This window comes from Macrobrachium rosenbergii, chromosome 51 (assembly GCF_040412425.1).
Source record: "Macrobrachium rosenbergii isolate ZJJX-2024 chromosome 51, ASM4041242v1, whole genome shotgun sequence".
NCBI lineage: Eukaryota > Metazoa > Arthropoda > Malacostraca > Decapoda > Palaemonidae > Macrobrachium > Macrobrachium rosenbergii.
The window spans coordinates 7,105,866-7,132,112 of NC_089791.1; the positions used below are offsets into that span (position 1 = coordinate 7,105,866).

Sequence of the window (26,247 nt, forward strand, 5' to 3'; positions counted from 1 at the left end):
ATAGTTATAAAAACGGAAAAAAGAAAGAGAGAGAGAGAGAGAGAGAGAGAGAGAGAGAGAGAGAGAGAGAAAACGAAAAGAGAGAGAGAGAGAACAGAAGAAACGGGACAGGATTGAGTAGGCAAAAGAGAGTCTGCAATAAAACGGAAAGAAAGATGAGCACAGATAAGGAATAAAACAGTAAAATCACTAAAAGAAGAGATTCCTGGCATTCATCGTATATGGACTTTTTGGCACGTAGGGGAAGCACGGCAAAAATTGCGCAATAGGATTATTACTCGAGAGAAAGTGGTCTTGCAAACGCTTGGAAAATCAAGGAGAGAAGCCTTCCTACAAGGCGATTAACGTCGCACCAAATGCCTTTTCAAGACGCGATTGCACCAAAGAAGCTTAAAAGAGCAGCAGACAAGTGGCAGGTTAAAAGAAGCTGCCGAGCTAATTTTCTGAAGCCCTTCGACTCACCTGAAGGGAAAGTCTTATAAATCAAAGAGTGGACGCAGTAAACAGCCTTCGTTAGTTACTGAAGGAATAAATGTAGTCAAGTAAAACAAAAAAAGTAAAAAATGCACTGAAGTTTCTTCGGCGCAATCGAGTTTTCTGTACACTTTATAATGCTGTATGAAAATTTCAGCCACAGCCCATGAAACTCTTAGCCGCGGCCCATGTAACTCAGCCACACTACGGTGGTGGCCTGTGTTGTGGGTCCCTATAGCGGTGCCAGAAGCACGATCATGGCTAGATTTAACCTCAGTGGTCTGGTTAAACTAAAATAAAAACCTCACTGAGGCTAGAGGGCTGCAATTTGGTACGTTTGATGATTGGAGGGTGGATGATCAACATACCAATTTGCAGCCCTCTAGCCTCAGTAGGTTTTAAGATCTCAGGGCGGACAAAAAGTGAGGACGGACAGACAAAGCCGTCACAGTAGTTTTCTCTATGACGCAAAGATATAGTGTAAATAATGGAAAGGATTACAGTATAACCGTAGAAATAAGCCCAAAACTGCTAGAGATAAACAGAGTTACTAAATTTCTTGAAGAAAATGTGAAGCAGCTATTAAAATAATTGTCGGTTAACTCAAAAGAAATAGTGATTTCCTCTAGCTTGACAATGCAAATGTTGAGTTTTTATAAATATTTTCACGTTCCTAAGAAAGTCTGTCTCGGAGTTTCTCAATCTTATTAATGGGAAAAATATAACAAAATTTTAAGCTAAAATGAGATAAATTTCTTAATTCTGCGAGGAAAGTGCCTGCACTAAAAGTAAGTTCACAAGGAGTATGCTCTAACCTACTTTAGTTGACGTTTTCAAATGCACAATAAGAGAGAGAGAAAAAAGAGGAGAAATATTGCTAAACAGTATGCAGGTGCGAACTTTAAATATACTGTTTTGAGAACAAAAGAATTCTACGATTCAATCAGCGCAAGTAAACTGAACAAGAAAAACCAATACCTTTCATTGTTGCTAATAATTTCTCTCATATTGGCAGAAGAATTTGAAGGTAAAAGTGCGATTTCACATTCCATTCAACAGCCTATCATATATATATATATATATATATATATATATATATATATATATATATATATATATATATATATATATATATATATATATATATATATATATATATATATATATATACACGGACTTGAGTTTCGTTGGTGCTCTTTTAATCCGCTTTGTATTGTAATTGTGTATTATTAGATGAGTATTTTTTTTGTAATTTTATTTTATTATTGTAATTTCCAGTTTGAAAAGGGGGCTGTCCCTGAAACGTCTCATTAATAAAACTACGCCAATATGAAACAGACATCTGAGTTGAAATCCTTCTCTCTCTCTCTCTCTCTCTCTCTCTCTCTCTCTCTCTCTCTCTCTCTCTCTCTCTCTCTTTATATATATATATATATATATATATATATATATATATATACAGTACATACATACATGTATGTATATATATAATATATATATATATATATATATTATATATATATAAAATAGGTGGTCATTTTTTTACCAGATGCGTGTGTATTATAACAGCCACAATACGAAGAAATGGAGATGGCATTGGTTACTACAATTACACACACACGCACACACATACACACACACACTATACATACATACATACATAATAACATTACAGCAATCCCTTTCAGCTGGAACCGCCTGTCAATTCCATACTGCGCGTTCTCATAACGTAGTGGAGTTAAGTCCAAACCAGAAGACGGCGAGAGAATGAAATTCAACGTCTGACGAATGGCAAACGTGTATTAAATCCGGAGGGGGAGAAATGCTCGTCACTGAACTGAACTGAACGTAAAATAAAAATATCAGGCGCCGATAGGGTTCGGCTAAGGGGAAACAAAGAAAGATAACACCGGTAGCAAGTAAGAGGCAGGAACAACGGAACAAGTACGGAACGTTCTGAAATTAAATCTATGAGAGTAAATCGTACATAAGCCGGCAATATTATCTAATAAGAATAACAGTATTAGTTCAGTAAAATATTACACAATAATGCACAATATCTGTGTTCCCTGAAACGAACCTTAATGACATTTTAAAAAAGAACGAAGTAAGCAATAGGTAAGGAAAGTGTTTACTAAATAAATAAATATTCGCTGACTGAAAAAAAATTCACGTTGCTCGAAGTGAATATAATTCAAAAGTTACCAAAGACGATGCATAAAAAAAACATTAACCACGGAAAACTAAATTACCAGGTAAACAGTAATAAATTATTCTGGCCAATACCTCCATCCCCCAAATTCCCCGTTAACAACAGAAGGAAACTGCTTCCTTAGCTCCCTCTTCACGGCTTGTGCAGTCTATACATCTTCCTCCGCCTAAAACTTTCGGTCCAAAGCAACTTTTCGACGCTACAGTCAGGATACACAAAGACGACTCATGTATAAATGCGTACACAAGGGAGGAAGGCAAAAAAACAAATTAAAAATGCGCTGAAGTTTCTTCGGCGTAATCGTTTTTCTGTACAGCGTATAATGCTGTATAAAACTCTCAGCCACGGTCCATGAAACTTTCAGCCGCGGCCCACGAAACTTTCACCCATGGCCCGGTGGTGGCCTGTTGCTGACACCTATAGCCATGCCACACGCGCGATAATGGCTAACTTTAACCTTAAATCAAATTACCGAGGCTAGAGGGCTGCAATTTGGTATGTTTGATGATGGGAGGATGGATGATCAACATACCAATTTGCAGCCCTCTAGCCTCAGTAATTTTTAAGATCTGTCTTTTACAGAAAACTAAAAAAAAAAAGGTTACTCGTCACGCAGGCTGTCCCCTTATCAAGGTATACACTTGCAGTGACCGTGCGTTGAATAATGAAGAAAGTCAGGTTTTAAAAATTCTTTTGTTTCGTTTGCATAATTTTGCATGACATTATTCACGGAAAGGGACCTCGGAAGCTGAATCGTGAATCATCTAGTTAATGTTAAGTACTCAGCTATATTAATCACGAATCTCTGACGTTGCACCTTCAATGAAATCGGTATGAATTTTCATTCCCATTCGAGTTTTGTCGCCATCAAACATGACATAAATTCAGATATTTGAGTGAGAGAGAGAGAGAGAGAGAGAGAGAGAGAGAGAGAGAGAGAGAGAGAGAGAGAGAGAGAGAGAAGCGTGGGGGGAAGGGGGCAATTGAAGCCCTTCATCAAGAAAGTGTTTGGTTTGGCAAACAGCACTGATCAGACCATTTTCCTTTACTCAATCCTGTCTACAATTAGCGAAGCACCCGAAGCTGTGGCAGTAATATTTCACAAAAAGAATAAGCAATTCAATATGTGTGTGTGTGTTATATAGATGTGTGTGTGTGTATATATATATATATATATATATATATATATATATATATATATATATATATATATATATATATATATATATATATATATATATATATATATATATATATATATATATATATATATATATATACATATACATATTAAGAGATACATACATATATATTTTGAACTTAAATGTATAAAGACATCAAGCAAACGTGCAAAAATTGGCACCTAGTCGAGCAAACATTTTTTTTCTCCTTCAGTTCTGACATGAAAGAGGAAAAAGCAATTTCCCGGATATCGCACTCCAAATTTTAAGAGCAGTAACGCCACCAAAATGTCAATTTAACATTCTCGCGTAAATTACCCCATCTTGATTCTGTCAGGACTGACTTCACGATACACGTCAAAGAACTATCGGCGCATTTACTGAAAAATATTTTAAGCTTTCTCCAAAAATCTAAAACATCTAAACTACAGATCCCAAAACTTCATACCCTGGGATATCTTTTTTACTCTTGTGAAAACAGTGGACCTGAGGAGAAAAAAAGAGAAGTGTTTCTTTTCAGAGAAACCTAACACTAACATGAGCTTCTCTGACGACCACTTTCCCCAACAAAATGAACAGAAAACAGGTACTCCGTAGCTATGAATTCTTCATCAGACGATGTTGTCGGACCGCACCGCTGGTCAATTCTGCCCTAAAATGGATGACTGCAGTATTTGCAAAAACACGAAACTAAGAAAAATGGTAGATACTCCCCTGCCTTACTACTGATTTGCAGATCCTGCAAATGGGACCCCCTAAAATCTCGTAGAAAGTATTGAAGAATCATTCTGAAACTGCAGTAACTTGTGCCTTATTATTGTTTCACGCGCCCTATAGGTGGCATATCTCAACTTCGAAAATTTTGCAGATACTGCAGTTTTTCATTTTAGGGCAGAATTTTTAGATAGGGTTCCGTTTTTTTTATTGATAATACATATTTGTTATCATCCAACAAATACGTATTATCAATAAAAAAAAACAACCTATTAAAAAATGACCAGCAGTGCCGTCCGACACTATCATCTGTGAGGGAATTCATAGCTACAGAATACCTGCTATCTTATCTGTTCGTTTTGTTGGTGAAAGTGGTCGTCATAGAATTTAAGCTCATTTTAGTGTTAGGTTTCTCTGATAGGTAACTATAACGTGGATACATAATGGATCTAATTTATTTACGGAATCGTTTAGAAATTTAATCGATATCATAGTCAAGACCGTAATTATCAGAACGAATAAAATGAATGAATACACAGTTATCATCCCACTCGCATTGACGTGGAAATGAGATCTCCTTTTCTTTTTACAAATGCTCATCACCTCAATGAACAAAAAGGCCGTCCAGGTATGTTCCAGTATAATTGCCAACAATAGAATTAAACACAAAAAAACTGTATGTTAAGCTATCTGGCAAAACACACACACACACACACACACACACACACACACACACACATATATATATATATATATATATATATATATATATATATATATATATAGGAGTATATGTGTGTGTGTGTCATTGTACTTGCATCTCAGTGGTTATTGACGTCCTCTAGCCAGCAAGACCAGATTTCGATTTCGTGGGGGTGGCGGTGACCGACGTTTCGGAACCAGTTTCGTGAAAAATCACAGAGATCAACGTATTTCGCGGTTAGTCGACTGCGATTGTTTGCAGGGATGGTTGACAAGGGCATGAGGCTAGCAACTTTGTACCGAAAGGTCTCCTGAGAAATTAAAGGTTAACACACTCCTTAGCTCCCCACCCCCTCTCTCTCTCTCTCTCTCTCTCTCTCTCTCTCTCTCTCTCTATATATATATATATATATATATATATATATATATATATATATATATATATATATATATATATATATATATATATATATAATGATTATTATCACTTTTTGTACGTGATTCATTTATCACACATGACACCTGTCAGGTGTGGATCTGAGGTGGGGTATGGTCTGTTTATCAGCAATGTCCCCTGAGAGTCTATTGGGATTTTTAGCCAAATGAGTTTTAAAGGCCACTCCTACCTGGACACCGGCCTGAGTGGGGATATGGAGTCTCTAACGGTTGTGTATGTTCGTCAGTACTGTTCTTGTAGTATATATATTTGTGACTCCTCACACTCTGTATCAGTCCTTCGTCAATGGCTTGGAAATAAAGTCGAAACCGGTCAGGACCTGCACCCCGTTTCTTATTTTTCACCTGTGGTAATGTGTGATATATATATATATATATATATATATATATATATATATATATATATATAGTATATATTTATATATATATATATATATATATATATATATATATATATATATATATATATATATATATATATATAACTCGTATATAAAGAGAGACTAAATATAACATTTGTATCTCAGCTTTCTAGTGACAAAGCTACCCAAAAAGCGTGAAGAAGTTAAGAGGGTATTGTGGCTATTACAACTGAATATACATATATATATATATATATATATATATATATATATATATATATATATATATATATATATATATACTTCGATATCATGATTCATATATATTCTCTAACTGATTCTCCGTATCATGATTCATATGCTTCTCTAACTATTCTATATATATATATATATATATATATATATATATATATATATATATATATATATATATATATATATATATATATATATATATATATATATATATATATATATATATATATATATATATATATATATATATATATATATATATACATATACAAATATATATATGTGTGTGTGTGTGTGTGTGTGTGTATAAAAATATATATATCAGAAGTCGTGCGAAATTTTGTAAAACTCCCATTGAAAGCAAAGATTTTTGCACAATTGGACGAACTTCTAGCCAACTGGAACTACAAATACTCGAGTCTCTGATGATAAAATAGCTTGTTCCGAAATTGAACACTCAGACTTCGGCTGTTCCTTTATACCTGTCGTAATAATAATGTTTTTGTTGTTTTGTTTCTCTTTCGAAGACCTCATTTTCTGTATTTGTGTCGTACTGACAGGTTGGCTCCATACCCTTAGTCACTTTTATTTATTTATTTATTTGTTTTCTTGAAGTGATTTTAAATTTTAGCGTTTTAAAACATATATATTTTAAATATATTTTTTTACTTGTCTTTTATATGTTCTATTTATTATAATTAATTTCTCAGTGTTTTGCCTGTTCCTCGGTGTCCTTTGTGTAAAAATTTCCCTTTTAAGTCGATTGTCATTTTTTATGTTCTGACTTTGCATTTATATATTTTTCTGTAATTTTTATTGTCAATGCTTTTTGTTTTTTTTAATTCTAGAACCCCTGATGATACAATCATGGATTATGAAACGTTGGGAATAAACATGTAATCAAATGACTATTCAAGAGTATTCCTGTCCGCCTTCCCGTTTGATGTCTGTATTCGGGCATTCCCGTCCCTTGCTGATATATGTATATATATATATAATATATATATAATATATATATATATATATATATATATATATATATATATATATATATATATATATATATATATATATATATATATATATATATATATATATATATATATATATATATATATATATATATATATATATTTATATTACCAATGAGCAAGGGACAGGAATGCCTGAATACAGACATCAAACGGGAAGGCAGACAAATACTCTTGAATAGTCATTTGATTATATTTATTCCCAACGTTTCATAATCCATGATTACATCATCAGGGTTCTAGAATTAAAAACAAAAAGCATTGACATTATATATATATATATATATATATATATATATATATATATATATATATATATATATATATATATATATATATACACTGAGCGAATGGTGCCAATATGATACGGAGAATCAGCTAAACAAGCGTATGAATCAGTTGATCTCGTCGAAATACTGATCTCTGAGATTACTTTGATTCCAGTTAGAAGATGGCCATGGCAGTAACCCGACTTGTTTTCTCCGAAGCCACCCCACTATGCAATCACTGCTTTTTGGTAAACAAACAATTTTTTGAAACCCAGTTCTCAGTAAGTTTACGGACGCGATACTAAGCATCGTGTTTCTCTACCTTGTATGCGATCCACAACAGTCAATTTCCGGGTGAAGTGCTTAAAACGATTTCCCTACCCGATATCAATCCCGGGTGTAAGTGGTTGCATCTCTGCCCAATGTTTTGTAAAAGAGCACCAGTTTTCCGGGTGTGGATTCTTTTTGGGCTTCCTCACCTGTAAATGATTTAATATGGGATCATGTATGCATACGTCTTTTACTTACACAAGCTACTATGTTCTGTCGGCGTTCGACTGATTGACAAAACCTTAAATACAAATTCTGCTCCAGCGTTACCTAAATTAAAATAATCAAAATTAAACATATACTGTTTGGTTTCTAATACTTAAAGGGTTATGCTCGTTAACCCAAATAACATTTGTCTTTTGCTTTAAAATGCGTTTATTCTGAGTATTAAAGCATTGACGGGCGTTCTGCATTGATGATCAAGTATGCACATAGTGCATTTGCATACCTTGCTTGTCAGTGCTATTATTTTTCTCTAAATGTAAGTTTACCATTTACCTCCCGACGGTCGTTATTCATCAGTTCATAGAAGCTGACTGCGTACGTACGCCTGTTTCCTACATTCATACACGGCCTGAAGTAGTATTAATATCATATTCGAATATTCCAGGTTTATACGTATATGCATCTATCTGCATTTATATCAAGCCCTGTAACTGACGTTATATCGCGTTCATATGCGAGTGTTTATGCAACGCTGTCATCAATATTCGTTTCCGCCTGCATGGTACAACATCGGTGAAACCGAATTTAGTATCCGTACATTGAGTACACATCAAAGTATGTCTTCATCAAAACTAAATTGTTGTTCAGCTTTTTTTCCTCTCCCACTGACCTTGTACAATTATTACATTTTAGTTCATTTCTGCTTCGGCTACTTCTTAGTTTCTCGCCACATCCTCATAGGCTTGCAAGATATTCTCGCTTCGTGTTTGTTGACCCAAACTTCTCTTTTGACACAGCTTGCTTTACAGCTTCTTGCCTTAATGCTTTCGACTTCCTGGCTCCCTTCTTGGTCCTAGCTGATTTTTTCTAAGTTCTCATCCTTTTTAGCAGCAATTTCCCTCCCGCCACGAAGCAATTACCAAAACTGAAACAAATGATTGACTTTTAATTTTTACTCTTTATTAAGACCTACCGGATATTTCCGAAGGCAAAATGAACGATATGGCCTAAAGTTCTTTATAGTCAATTCAAACAAATTCCTATAAAATGTTTTCCAATATTCCTATCGAAATAATCACGAGACTGCCAGAATTACAATTTTACTCTTTCAGCACCTAAATGAGATTTTCGAAAAACAATGAAAATTACCTTCAGGTAATAAGTTCTTCACAATATTTTATAAAATAGCTATGAACGAGATATTACTCTTTTAAAGTTGTAGATGTTTCAATTGCATTTTTACAACTGTTAAAATATTTTCGAGCAAAAGTGACAAACAGACGAAACGTTTTCCATTGCCAATTTGAACACAAATTACCCAAATCGTGTCGTGTAACACGGCTTCAATAAAGAAAAAAAAAGTATGAGTTACAAAAAGGCAGATATGAGTTCATACTCATGGCCAACTCCCAAATTGATCGCTCTCTGCTTAAATGACTTTGTTATGGGCTAACCGGTTTATCTTTTCTCCTTTAACCTTTCAAGCTTACAGCCTCACTCCTTGGATCTCTCTCTCTCTCTCTCTCTCTCTCTCTCTCTCTCTCTCTCTCTCTCTCTCTCTCTCTCTCTCTCTCTCACGCAAACACATTCTATTAATTTTTTCCTTGAACTGAAATGCTTTTGAATTCTCCTCCTGCTTCTGTCTCTTCTCGGCCTTACATTCTTCTACTCTTTAAGAGGCAGGTGGTCAAGGCTAAGACCTAAAATATCTTTCTCCTTTTTTCTTGTTTTCTTCGGGCCAAGTCTGCATAAGGGCATTCGACTTCCGCCTGTCTCAATCATTAGTCTCACGGTACTTTAGAAATATCGCAACAGTCTTTCTAATAGCACGGCCAAAGCCACTGAATGACTTAAAATCCTCGACCATTTGACCCACTGACAAGATCATTGACAGATAAAACATCAGCAGTTTATCCCACTGCCAAGGCACCTAACTGCCAAACAAATTCTTCGAACATTTACCCTGTTGATATGGCCACTGAATAAACTGCAAAAAAACAAAAAATCTTCGACTACCTATCCCACTAACCAAGAAAAGGAAAAACTTCGACCATTTACCACACTACCCGAGCCACTGAGTGAAAAGAAATCAATTGTTTGTCTTATTAATTAAATTACTGGCTTGTAGAAAAAACTTGGACCTTCTGTACCACTGACTAACCAAAACAGAAATCCTCGCCCATTTATCAGACTGCCAAGGTCACTGACGGACAAAATATCATTGAACTTTTATCTAACTAACCAAACCATATCAATATACATACATATACATATATATATATATATATATATATATATATATATATATATATATATATATATATATATATAATATATATATATATATATATATATATAAATAATATATATGATATATAATATATATAAAAATAATATATATGATAATATAATATATATATATATATATATATATATATATATATATGCTTGTGTATGTACTATACACAGCATTTATCCAACTGCCAGGCCACTGACTTCAAACTAAAATCCTCAACCACTTATTCTATTAGCTCACAAATTAACAGATCATTCATCCAATTGCTAAAGCCATTGACTGGAAAACTAACTTCAAATGCATAATAATAATCATCCATTTACCCTACTGGCAAGGCAACCGGAAAACAATTATACTGAAAAATAAATAATTCCCGACCAAAAAATATCCCTCTGACAAGTATACTGGGCGACAAAAAAATCCTCTACTACTTGACCCTTTATCAGAGATACTGACCACAAAAATCCTCAGTTATCCACCTCACTGAACATGGCCACTAAAAAAATCCTCGATGAACAAGACCACTAAAAAAAATCCTCGCTGAACAAGGCCACTAAAAAAATCCTCGCTGAACAAGGCCACTAAAAAAATCCTCGCTGAACAAGGCCACTAAAAAAATCCTCGCTGAACAAGGCCACTAAAAAAATCCTCGCTGAACAAGGCCACTAAAAAAACCCTCGCTGAACAAGGCCACTAAAAAAATCCTCGCTGAACAAGGCCACTAAAAAAATCCTCGCTGAACAAGGCCACTAAAAAATCCTCGCTGAACAAGGCCACTGAAAAATCCTCGCTGAACAAGGCCACTAAAAAATCCTCGCTGAACAAGGCCACTAAAAAAATCCTCGCTGAACAAGGCCACTGAAAAAATCCTCGCTGAACAAGGCCACTAAAAAAATCCTCGCTGAGCAAGGCCACTAAACAATTTCTCGCTGAACAAGGCCACTAAAAAAATCCTCGAAAATTGATCTAACTGAGAAGGCCACCTACTACAAAAGAAGAAAAACCTTCGATCATTTAACCCAACGCCATAACAACCGATGGGAAAAAATCTCCCAAGCCGACTGAATGGAAAAAAATAATTGAACATTTATCCCAAAACAAAGCTACCGGCTGCAAAAAAAATCTCATATCCGACTGCTAATGCCTCTGAATAAAAATAAAAATATCTTTGGTCACTAAGAATGCCACTGACTGGAATTATATATACAAAATCTTATTCATTTATCCTGATGTCAATGCCGATGATTAAAACGGAACCATCTTTTTCATATTTATCGTACTGCCAAAATCAATGACTCAAAATGGAAAGTTAATCCAAGACCATGCATCCCATAGATAAGGCCAAAAACTAATAATAATAATAATAATAATAAATAATAATAATAATAATAATAATAATACTAAAATTCTGGATAATTTATCCCGCTACCAAAGCCACCGACTGAAAATAATAAAGCAAATCATTGGCCATCTCCACCAATGCCAAGGTAACTGATTGAAAAATAAATATACCCTCCCACTGCCAAAGCCGTCACCAAGTAACCTGAAGAGGTTGCCAACACGAAAAGCCAGTTCTTCACTGTATTTCTTTAAATCAAAACTCGTCTAAAACCTATTAATATCAGCAACATTATAAGTATCATCATTTTTTACAGAAGATATAGTCACGACAAACATAAGGAAAAAAACCTCGGGGCCTTTAACAGAGAGTTTACATGTTACGTCTCTCACTGCCGCAAAACGTCAATTTCCGCCTAATCGCTGATACAAGACCATATCTTAACCTTCGCTTAGTATGCCAAGAGAACAATAATTGAGCACATAAATAAGAGACTTCAGGAAACTGGGATTTATTTCAAATAAATAGACATCAGATAGGGCAATGTGTCACCGTTACTCTAAATCCTTATAAGCATAAAAATCATTTCAGAAGTAATGGCGCCCATTGCTATAGACACCAACACAATAAGGCATATACTTAATATACTGCTAAGATGGATTACCATAGCATGACGCTCTTTATTGCTATCAGTCTTCTGCGTGTTTGAAGACAGTTTCTTCTCTGGATTATTTTCTTTAGTTCAAAAGTCTGTCATCATTATTAATAAGAAAACAAAGAAATTATTAGTGAACACTTGCTATTTTTCTTAGTCGCTCTCTCTCTCTCTCTTGGACGAAAAGTAACTCAAGAGATAATTCATACGGTTATTCATTCACTTTTTCAAATTAACAGGCTTGCCTCAGCCACCGCTATAAAAAGTTGATACACACTAGTTATAAAACTTTCAGAAATAAGCCAGAATCAGTTGAAGGCAATCGTCGCTATTTTCTTTCACTCAGATGAACAACTACGGTCAGTTCATCTTTTCCGTAAAATGTCAGCATTTGGACCTTATATACCGATCACCTAACTGGCAAATTCGCAAAGATTCAGAATTACAAAACGTTGTCGCAAAACGTTTACGAAAAGTGACGAGAAGGTAAAGCCGTCGTCAGAGCACCGTTTGCATGAGGCATTCCACCACAGAGGCAAGACAACATTAGCACCCGCATCCTCTGGCATCACGTTTAAGTAACCCACGGTAGGGGACAGTTGCCAGATAGCCTTCGCCTAAACGCGGTCCGACGCAAAGAATTCTTCCAGGTTTGGATTCAAGAATACTTAATGTACTTTAACTTCTATTTAGTTATGTAGTTTCCTATATTTACTAATCAACTGTGATGGAGATACGACCAAGAAGTCTAATTCAGCCGAAAATTAGTAGCATGTTCACCAAGTAAAAATATTTCACTTTTAAATAAAAAAATATTAGCATCGGCTTAAAAGCGATAATTTGCACGAAATGTTTGAAAAGCAAATGCACACAAAGGTGAAATTTCATTTGCGTTACACCGAGTTATAATAAAAAACTTAATAATAAAAGTTAATCATACATATTATTCTGTACATTAAAGATAAAATTCCCTTACTATATGCTCTTTTTACTTGAACTATGTCACTCACCTCTATTTATTGATCTTCTATTTTACAGCGTCTATAATTCTCTAAGATTAATACGCGGTCACACAAATAATATTTATATACATTCATAAACACACACACAGGTATATATATCTATATGTGTGTGTATGTGTATGTATATATGTGTATATATACATATGTATATGTGTATATATATCCATATGCATATGAGAGAGAGAGAGAGAGAGAGTTGAGCCCATTCATTTATAGGAGGAAGTGTTGATGTTCGACGCGAATGAGTGAAAAAATAAAGGCCGAGGTGAAATGTCCACTTAGCATAGGAGGGTGGGGGTGGAGGGACGGGTGAGACTTAGCATCTTAGCAAGATGGTTTAACACACTGGTTTAACACAAGTAATGGGATGGATCAGTGTGATTCGAAGTGGTTAAGTCCAGTGGGGAGAACGGATAACAATTAAGGTGAAAATCGATATAATTCATGAACGTTGAGGGAAAACAGGAGTCGGAGAAAGGTAGGCTGGTTGGTACAGTTGAAGACCTGAGCGCACACGAAGGCAAGTGCGTGCATGAACGGCGAGTGACGCAATGGAGTGGTGGGTGGGCCCGTTGTTGTTCAGCCTTCTGTGTTGGTCAAGATTTTGGCTGAATCTGGGAAATTTTTCTGAGTATGGGGTCTACCCTTCAATAAGCTGTATGAGCATGAACGTGGCAGTGACTGCGGTTTTGTTCTCCTATGGAGCCATCCTCATTATAGGCAACGGGAATTAGTTTATCAGCGAAATTCCAATGAGTATATCACATGAAAGTATACACACGCACATAGAATATATATATATATATATATATATATATATATATATATATATATAAAATAATATCAGTTAATCTTCTGTACGGTGTCAAAACTGTTAAGCGACTGCTTTCCCATTTTAATCGTTGTAATGTGAGGTGAGCATGATTAATCAATCTCGGGAATCGGAAAAAAGCAAGTTTGACATCCGATGTTAAAACCTGATTAGCCTACATAGGAACAATGTAATGGCGATTACATGAATGAAAAATTCGTGATTTTGAATCACATGAATACTATTGAATACATCATATTAATCGTTGGTGAAAAAATTGGATCTTTCCTAGACAGTGACCACCATGGGTTTTAACCCGGCATGTATCCACCTTTGCGGCGTGTTCAGTACAAGCCCGTTGGGGATTACCGTAAAAACATGAACAAAAGACTGTAAATATCATAAAGATGACCCCGAAGAAATATTAGTCCTTGATAACGACCCCCGAAAACCCTTGGGGTCACTATCTAGGAAAGATCTCAAATTTTTAATACAGTATTAACACACAAAACTTTTAACATTTAGTAAAAATACGGCCATGAGGATTTCATTACTAATTTTCAAAAACATAAACGAAGTAGGCGCTGAGCGTCAGAGCATAAAATTAACGTAAATAGGTCAATAAAAATCATGATCGTTGGAAACCTTCTCCAAGACTTTTTTACACATCATACGCAAACACCTTATTTAAAAAACCACACAGCTGACACATCCTTATCTATAAGTATTTATGTAAGGTTCAGTGTAATCGCTTACTCGATGCAAGACAGACAGAGATCGTTAAGGAAAAGGAAGTGAAATGTTCAAAAACATTTCCGTAGGTTTTCCCGCATACGCTCGAGATTTCGTGCCCCGGCCCACGTGTGAATTCCACTTTGGTCTATTTCGTTGCAACGCGGTCTGAATCACATGTTGATTAATGAGTTGTCTGCTGATTCATTCACTACTCCAGGCTTGCATATGATGTGATTCGTTAGGGACAGACCAACTATTTGTCTCTCTCTCTCTCTCTCACTCTTATATCAACCCAAGATTAAAGGTCAGTATTAGAGCATTTATATTTACATCAAATGCCTGTTGAACAATTTCTATGGCGTTGTGGCCGAAATGGAAAGACTGTTCAAACTGGATTCTTCAAGCATCCGTTGATGACAAAGCAACCCTCTTGTAAATAGGCTGTTAACATGATTTAGAATATACTGTAGGAGTCAGAGAATTCCACACTCTGGAAGTGAATAATACGGAGGATTGACAAAACTAGCCGACTCATATATCTTTGACTTCAACACTCTGTTTGTTGGACTGTGCATATTTTTAAATGAAATTCGAGCAACAGAGTCTTCTAGATCGTGGTGAAACTAGAAAGGTAAAAGGACACTTTTTCTCAAATTTCGACAGCATGGAAAATGAACAGATAATTGCACTACACTGTCAAGTATATACCCAGCTTGAGGACCTTGGTAAAATAAAGACAGGGAAAAATTAATGGAATTTATAAATTTAATATCGATGGAAAACTCGACCCAAAAAAACTACTGGCCAACATTATCGTCTAATAAAACTTGTAGCGAAACCCTTTGAATAACTTAATACTTGAATTCCTTTTCTTAAATATACTTGGGTAATTATGATATACCATACCCTCAAATGATTACCAAAAAATGGCGATTAAACAAAGCAATGAATCTAAGAATATTTTGGTTAGAAAATCCAACAAGTAAGTAAAACACTGAAAAGTTCCTAAACACTTTGACATCTTTACCGTATTTTAAAAGAAATTGGCCGTGAAAAAGAGCAAAGCTACATAGCACACATTCTATCCCCCTTTTCTAAATGCGATAAATGCATTATATATATATATATATATATATATATATATATATATATATATATATATATATATATATATATATATATATATATATATATATATATATATATATATATATATATATATATATATATATATATATATATATATATATATATATATATATATATACAGTATATATATATATATATATATATATATATATATATATATATATATATATATATATATATATATATATATATATATATATATATATCATATTACTATACACTAGGTTTCATATATATATATATATATATATATATATATATATATATATATATATATATATATCATATTACTCACACTAGGCTTCAGTAAGACAGGATAGTTTGGATTCCAGATTCTTTAACTTGCAAACTACAAGCCTCCGAAGACATACAGTCATCTTCTTCAGGTACAAATGCACTGAGGAGATAACAGCTACACACCTAAAATTTCAAACCGAACGTCACTGGGGTGCTGAATTTCTATTGGTAGGCGGGTCTCATTGCCATGGAGGTAGTCTGTGAGACAGCAAAGGTATTCCTGGTACTCCATACAACACGACCTATGCCATGGCTTGCAGCAAAGGGCGTGATTTCTGTCTCTGGAAGCAAGCAAATATTATAGGATATATATATATATATATATATATATATATATATATATATATATATATATATATATATATGTATACATGCATTGCACATGGTAACGAGGAAAATGAAACACCCGAGTGAAATAGCTAAATCTAAGACATTTCTCAAGCAACCTAGTTTGCTTGCAAATGCTTCATTTTCTGTTAAGCTATATACTCTGTATACATACATACATACATACATACATACATACATATATGATATATACATATATATATATATATATATATATATATATATATATATATATATATATATATATATATAATATATAATATATATATATATATATATATATATATATATATATATATTCCATTTACAACTCACTGGACTTGTGAGTGATGGTCTGAGAGCAAACCCACTCACAATAATCGGGAGTCCGAGCACTGTACTGGTCAGGCTTAGGCACCTACTGACCCATTCCTTGCTGATACGGACTGTGAGGCCGTATTTCAGCCTAGACTTATCAGACCTGGGCAAGGTCTGAACTCGGTACAACGCTGTGGAAATTCGCCTTCGGTACTACTAGACTATCATAAACCAATAAAATATATCTAATAAAACAAACTGAAATAATAAACACAAACTAAAAAGAATATATAAAATTAATTAATTCATAAAAGAGTCAAATTAAACATAAATATAAAAAATATTAAAAGTAATATAAACACAAATAAAATTATACTAATGACAAAAAATATATAAAATAAAAAAAATTTAATAATTTCAAATAAAAAATATATAAAAAATCATATGATAAATATATACAATTAAATAAAAATCAAGCAAATCACTCTGTAAAATAAATATAAAATTAAATAAAACTAAAAATAAAAATGAATATTATGAAAGTAAAATAAAATAAAAATAACTCAAAGTAAAAATAGGTAAAATAAGAAAATCAATGTAATGGAAAAAATATGAAAAGTAACTGAAATAAATAAAAAATAAATCAAATAGAATAGTTATATGCACTAAAATAAATAAAATTATTTCTAAAATAAATATAAAAACAAAATACAATTATACGAACAAAATAAAATATTAAATTAAATAATACTATAAAAATAAATTTATAATACTAACATAAAATAGCCAAAGTAAAAATACATTATTCAGTAACACGAGAAATCAATAAAAGTAAAATGAAATACATACAAACTAATATATATATATATATATATATATATATATATATATATATATATATATATATATATATATATATATATATATATCCAATGCAGCTCGAAGGAAAGTGCTTGAGGATATTATAAAATCCACGTCAGAAGTTGAGTGAAAACCAGGACTTTGAACAAGTACTTTCGTAGTTTATTCTACATTTTCAATTTCACACTGAATACAAAAGAAGTTGACAGAGCCTTATATACAAAAACAGAAGGAGGGCGGGGTTACAGTTTGTTAATCTGGGCAGCATATTCTTTAAACATAAAAGACAGGGACAAAGGATCAAAGGATAATCCAGGGTGGAGATTAACATTCCTGGTGGACGTACCTTCAATATACACAGTTTTGTAGCAGATTCCTTTTCCGATGGTCGCTGACCTTGTATATTACCGTTGACTTATCCCAGTTCATCGCATGGCCTGTCTCAAGCCAATGATCTGCAATGCCATTATTTGATAAGCCTCTTGAAATGGCATATTTGTGTTAGGAGCTTCTTACTTTTAGCCCTTTTGATGCTTGACCATATAAATCTTATTACATACTTTAGAAGGAATACTGTATACAATATTGTTTGAATTGGCGGGCTATTCTTAATTAGTTTATTTCTCAAAATATTATTATATTTAAATACTAAGTTAATATCAATAGTTTTTAAAATGGGCACTGCAAGAATGAAATTAGGATGAAATTGTAAACAGAGAATATTCTTAAGTTCTTTGTTAACACTGGTTGGACTGCATTATGTCTTTTTGCTTTATTTTTACAAAGTTCTAAAAAATGGAGGGTAACATAATGAATCTCCTATTTTATCAATAATTTTAAACTCCTCTTCCAAAAATTCAGAACTACAAATTCTATGAGCTCTAAGATACATACTGGAAAATTTTGACATCTTAATTTGTTTAGCATGGTTAGAGTAAAAATGAATATATGACAAATTACTTGTGGATTTCTTATATACTTTAAAACATAAATTGGTGTTATTTCTAATAGCTAAGACATCCAAAAATTGTATACAATTATTTTCTTCATATTCTATTCTGAATTTTATGGATGGTGTAAGATTATTAATTGTTTGCAAGAAATCAGGAATATTTACATTTTCTTTTACTATACAAAAACAATCATCTAAATATCTAACCTAAAACACCTTAGAGAATAGATTTCTTGGAATAAGTCTAGACTCAAAGAATTCCATGTAAATATTAGACAAAAGTGGCGAAAGAGGGTTCCTCATAGCCATACCAAATATTTGTTCATAAAAATTACCATTGAAAGAGAATTTACAATTTTTTATACAAAAGGATATCAAATTAATAATAACAGTGATAGATTAATTCTAGATTATACAAGTCCAAATGTTGTGATAAATATTGAAGTCATCAATAGAAACTTTAGTAAATAAAGATGTCACATCAAAGCTGGTTAATTTGTCAGTACTGGATAATTCAATATGGGAAAGTCTACCACAGAAATCAACAGAGTTTTGTAAATGGGAATTTGAAATAGTACCCAGAATAGGTGATAGTAATTTAACTAAATATTTAGAAAGTTTATAACTAATAGAACTGGTTGAACTGATAATGGGCTGAATTGGAAAATCTCTTTTATGGGTTTTGATTAATCCATGCATGTAAGGTAAGGATGGGCGAATTGTTGACACTTTCTCTTTTATTGAACCGAATTCCTTTAGTATAGTTTTTATTTTAGAACTGAAACTTTTCATGACATAAGCTAATGGGTCTTTCCGTAGTTTTTTGCAAGTACTAGAATCAGATAATACGTTTTCCATTTTTTCAACAGAGCTAATTTTATCCATTATTACAAAACAATTGAATTTGTCGGCTCTAGTAATGTGCAAACTTTTATCTTTTTATCGTTTCGGAACTGCATCTATAAACCTTTTAGGGAAATTTACTATTTTATTAGGTATTTGAAGTACGCCGAAGAAAAGACCCTTAACTAAATTCATTGAAGGTGATACAGTTGTGTTTTCCTTTTCCAGTTTGGATATCTCTGAGATGATGATTGTGCACGAAATGTCATCACTAATAGATATAAGCCATAGCCTAATGCATATTTAAGATTCTGGTCCAGTTCTTTGTTCGAGAGGTTTATTACACAATCATCTTTATGTTTGTTATTCCAATCACCTATCTCAATGAGACTTTAATTTATGATCCAGGTGGCGAACTAGTTTGTTTAGCTTGAATCTAAGTCTGTTATAAATTCTGGTCAGCAGCACTGTTATCCAATCTGGGGGTTTCCTATTCAAGAAATGAAATCTAACCGTTCTCAATTTCTTGAAAACATTGAATTCGAACCTTCTTGTCTTTTCTATATGTTTCTTGAGGGACATTACACACAATTCATTAAAAGGAGATTCACTGCCCAGTCGTAACCGTCTAGGTAATAATGACTTGGGGATCACTGGTTCTTGTAAACATTTTTGAAGGAATTTCCGTCGAAGCCGAATACTGTGTGCTTTCACGAATTCCGTTGTAAGTTAAGAGAACATCTGCCAGAAAAGTGAACAGGAGTAGAAAGTTTCTCGTGGCATCCATATCCAATGCAGCACAAAGGGACGCATGCTTAAGAGTACTATAAAATCCACGTCAGAAGTTCAGTGAAAACCAGGGCTTTAAACAAGTACTTTCATAGTTTATTCTACACTTTCAAGTTCACACTAAATACAAAAGAAGTTGACAGAGCCTTATATACAAAAACAGAAGGACGGCGGGGTTACAGTTTGTTAATCTGGGCAGCATATTCTTTAAACATAAAAGACAGGGACAAAAGATCAAGGATAATCCAGGGTGGAGATTAACATTCCTGGTGGACATACCTTTAATAAACACAGCTTCTAGCAGATTCCTTTTCCGATGGTCGCTGACCTTGTAGATTACCATTACTTATCCCAGTTCATTGCATGGCCTGTCTCAAGCCAATGATCCACAATGCCATTATTTGATAAGCCTCTTGAAATGGCATATTTGTGTTAGGAGCTTCTTACTTTTAGTCCTTTTGATGCTTGACCAATATAAATCTTATTACAGCCTTTGCAAGGAATACTGTATACAATATTGTTTGAATTTGGTGGGCTATTCTTAAATAGTTTATTTCTCAAAATATCATTATATTTAAATACCAAGTTAATATCAATAGTTTTTAAAATGGGCAATGACGGAATGAAATTAGGATGAAATGGTAAACAGAGAATATTCTCAGGTTCTTTGTTAACACTGGTTGGATTGTAATTTGTCTTTTTGCTTTATTTTTACAAAATATTTTTTAGAACTTTGTTAAAATAAAGCAAAAAAGACAACAGAAAACAGTTGGGCTGAAGGCCTTACTTCAACAAGGAACTGTTGTATATAAACAATTAGGGTACTTTAAATGGAATATAATTACATTAAAATACTTAAATCAGAAGAATGGGGAATGACAGGCAGGTACAACAAAGTTCTACCGAGTGATCAACTATTACAGCAATTATTCAAATCCTGAAGTTCTAGGGGTAATCCTCATGAAAGGGACACTAGATTTGCTTGCAATGGCAAGGCCACAGCAAAGAGCACAAGACAAGCAGTTGTTTCCAAAGCTAACAACACCGTCTGCAATTGGGAATTCAAGCATTTACATAGGGAAATAGAGCGATTTCGGGCAAATCGAGTGTCACACATATGGTACCAAGATAACTTGATTCTCGTGCGGGATGCTTACGTTAAATTTACATACCATACTAACTAAGTCAGGTCTTTGTGAGAGATCGCACATAAGAAAAGAAAATTAAACTCAGCAAAAGATCAAAAGGTACATGAATGTTGAAAGAACCTCGAATCAGGACTTTACCATAGATGGAGCAATGGAGGGCCTTGTCGAAATTCACCAGGAATGGGGTGATGAGTTTACAGATACTGCACTGGGATAAGCTCAAAAGGAGCAAGCAAAGGGCAAGTGTGTGAGGTCTGCTGCCAAGAGGGTTCCTGAGAACGAGGCTGATTATTTCTCCTCTCCTCAGCTCTCAGACAGCACTCGGAGTGCTGGCGTCTGCCCTCGGGGGTCAAGATGCCAGCCTAGTCACGTGTCGCGACCTCCGTTTTCTGTGTCAAGGCCTCGTGGGGGTCTTCCAATCCAGGCGACTTCTGGCAACCAAATGTTCGCTGGTTGCTATGGGAGACTCAACTTTTCTCCCAGGCTTCATCCCAAAGCTGGTTCATCCGTGAGGCAGGGTTTTGTCTCCATTTGCCTTCATCTGAAAGGAGGTCTTTCAAAGCAGCCACCATGTCTACGAAAGATTAAGAGATTTGCCAAAGGGGGAAGCATGGGGAGAATTAAGAAGGGGCTGGCTTTCCTCACGCCCTTCCTCAGTTAGTTATCAGTAAGAACAATACTATATTTTACATTATAAAATAATTTGGAGGTTGAGTTGACTTACTAAGAGGTCTCCCTCATTACAATATATATATAACAAAATTATATATATATATATATATATATATATATATATATATATATATATATATATATATATATATTATATATATATAATATAATTATATAATATATATATATATATATATATATATATATAAAATTATATGTATATATATTCATACATACATGAACTATGTATGTATATACATATATATATGTATATAACAAAAATATATATATATATATATATATATATATATATATATATATATATATATATATATATACTGTATATAGTTTATTAGCGCACAACCTATGTAAGTGTGTGCATGTGCATATGTTCATGATCTAGGGAACCCCATGTTTTCCCTAAACAAACGATTGGACATGCTTGACATCTTGCAATATGAGATGTATTTGTCACAATAAACTTACAGGACAGTCTTATCATCCTAAATGCAATTAACCATTACTTAACTCGAACTAAATTACACAAGGCTTGAACTAAACACTACTCCGGTTGCACTTAACTAGATCATTATTTCGACTGAATTAATGTAGAATATTTTTCGAGCTGAACTATAAAAACACCTGATTGCTCAACTTCTAATGAAATGCAAATTAAATCTTATGCCTTATTTTTTTCCTGTAACATGACCCACATAAAGGACATCCTCCGAAAATGACAAGCCAAACGAGAGTGGCCTTTCCAAGTATTTAGGGCATGGATGAGGTTACATTATTACATCTTAGAACCTGAAAGTGATGGATACCTGTCATATTAGCGTCAGCTTGATAAATCACTGTGCCATCACTGATGTTTTACCGTGAAAGAGAATAATGACAAAATTTCTCACAGGAACTAGATATTCTTATAAGCTAAAATTTCTTGTTAAAGCAAAGTATACATAAATTTTAAACTTGTATTTGAATTCATGTTGCTAACGTCATTAAAATAAAATCATTTTGGTTTACAACAATATATATATAATATATATATATATATATATATATATATATATATATATATATATATATATATATATATATATATATATATATATATATATATATATATATATATATATATATATATACAAAATCTAAGATTATACAAGTGATCATGACATGACGTTTTCGGTGTCCAACACTGGCCTGCAACTTTTTCAAACAGACATCTTTAGGACATCAGGGAATTTGGCTGGGAGTAATTCTCTGGAATATAGTATTCAAATTTTGTGAAGAAGCTCTGTAGTTAATTGCAGCTGGGATGTAATGGATCACAAGTTGATGGGTAACAATATAGTGTCAATTACTTCCTTATCATCACAAGAGAACTAATGTCTTCAGAGCAATGCTTGCTGCATCGACTAACATATTAACTTTGCTTTCCTAATCATTACTTGGGTCTATTGTTAGGAAGTCGAATTTCCTTCAACCAAGTGGATGGTGGTTCACTTCTTCTCTGAACGAGTCATGTTTCACAATGCTTCCACCTGTGCAGATGATTCAGTAAACAGCAATAAAAATGGTGAGCACTTAAGCTGAGAACTGTGTTAGGCTGCTGAAGACGTAACTACCAACAAAAGGGGGCTTATTATATAATAAAACATCTTATTCCTGTGGTTAAGGCTGATTTTGACACGTCATGTGGATGGGAATACAGTTAAAGGTAGGTCAGTCATGTGTACAACAGAGATTCTATGTCTGGTAGTGCCTGCAACATATAAGCATGATTGGAAGATGATCAAAATTAGCTGCTGGACCTGGCAGTTAAAACCTGGTTTCCACAGCGAAGCTCTGTGCTTACACTGTTAATCATCAACCACTCATGATCCACCACACCAGTTGTAAATAACCACAAAGACTCTTCACAAAACTGAAGTACTCCACATTCCAGGGGGCTAATCCACATGATCACCAGCCAAACTCACTGACTTAGAAAGGCATTTGTTTGAAAAAGTGACTAAAATGCCATGGCCACCTATATGACTGTAAAATAAAGCAGAGTATCTGAACAGTACCACAACAAAAAATTACCTCTACGCAGGTGACCTACGGGGAAATTTTTGCTGGACAGATGGTGTGGTAATTTGCTCTTTCAAAGAATCTGTGCAAATGTAAATGTTACAGTAGCTGGATTAAAGATTTTCTAAGCAATGCAAATCTGTTGTGTATGCCTATGTTGATGAAAAACTTAGCATTCAGAATTATCAAAAGCTTCAAACTTTATCATTCACTTCCTGAAAGACGTGCATTTTTTCAATACGATCTCAAACACTGCCTTCCAATCCTCAGCATACTTATGATCAACAAAACGTCTGAATACCAAATGGGAATGTCCATTTGCAATTAGGCTATATAAAATGATCGTCATCTTCCTTATTACAGGTTATGACTTACTGTTTCGAGCAAAAGATCCTGATAGAAACTTGAGGGCTGCAGAAAGCAATTATTATCTTTAACAGTCCTGTAATGTGTCCATCCCTTGTGAAATATTAAGGTAGATAGTAACTGTTTCTCCTTTCATCATAGTATACAGTCTGATGGGCTTCTTTCAGCTATGTAATGTTACAGAAGACGAATTTCATATAAAACACCAATAGGAATACATGAGATGCAAAAGTAAAAGCTAACAATAACGACAATGAAGCCTGGGCTACCCTTGCATCAAAGGTGGCTAACAATAAGACATGGAGAAGAATGTTGACAAGCAACAGCTCTTTACAGAGAGATATAGAGAATTTAAAATTACATTGCTACTACATTTTTCCAATTGTTCAACTTAATCACATTGTTCCAGATTGTCTTACTAAAACATGTAATATAAATTATATATCAATGATCAATGTTACCCTAGGACCTCACTACAGCACCAGCACTCTCTAGAGTTAAACATTTCTTTCAGAAAATAACATTTAAATTAACTTCTCCCGTTCTATGGAGCCATGGTCCACATCACCTGGTAGCAGGTGATATGGTGCCTCTTAGTATCATCAGGAAAAGTTTTGCCTTTTTATGTTCAATGTCATTACTGTCCACTCCACGGCTTTGAAAAGTTTTTGCTTCTTACTCTCTACGGGTCTTTGGGAGAGGTCTATAGGAAAGGCAGACTTCTCACCTCTCCTTGTTCTCCCATTACCACCGCAAAAACAAAAATTAAACCTTAACTCACAGCTTTTTGTCCCCTTTCACACAAAATATTCCTGGTGAGCCTTTTCTGATGAGGACGAGGTAGAAGCGCCAGTCCCTTGGACTCCCTGAGAGCTAAATCCAATTCAAAAGCTGACAGAAACAAAAACAAACAAAAGGACAAATCGACAGAAAATTATATTAGTATTTTGAATGCTAAGCACCTGCCATGGCATTAAGATGGAAGGCAGAAAAGCTAGTGTGTACAGAAATAAGGATGCTGAGGTGGATTTTGGGAATCTCTCTGCGTGAGGGGCAAGAAAATGAAGATTTTAGAAGTGCTTTAGTGGTAAAGATTAGTGATATGATAAGAGTCGAGACGGAAATGGTAGGAGCATGTGGTAAGGATGAGTGAGGAAGAAGGTCAAGAGGGAGGCAATGGATTAGATGGCGTGACTGAGTGAATGAGGTCTCAGAGAACTAGTGTTTAGTGGAGGAAGATGCTTCCAACAGGATTAGTTGGAAAAGACTCACCAAGCCAACTGACCCTTAGCACAGGGATAGCAGTGGGGATGACCATATTTTAAATCTAGTTTGGTTCAGAAGATTACTTCATATTTTACTTGAATTTTCCTTAAAGGCCGTCACCATTAGTTTCCCAGCCAACCTGGAAATCTCTTAGCATCCATGGCAGCCATT

General features: G+C 34.0%; 1 long non-coding RNA gene across 1 annotated transcript in view; it reads right to left on the bottom strand.

Moving 5' to 3' along the window:
- Positions 1–8,945: 8,945 nt before the first annotated feature.
- LOC136833127 (uncharacterized) overlaps positions 8,946–26,247 on the bottom strand; it is an 85,770-nt gene continuing 68,468 nt past the window's right edge. Inside the window, exon 3 of the long non-coding RNA XR_010851367.1 lies at positions 8,946–9,076. This is a non-coding gene — a long non-coding RNA (uncharacterized lncRNA). The remainder of the gene's footprint in view (positions 9,077–26,247) is intronic.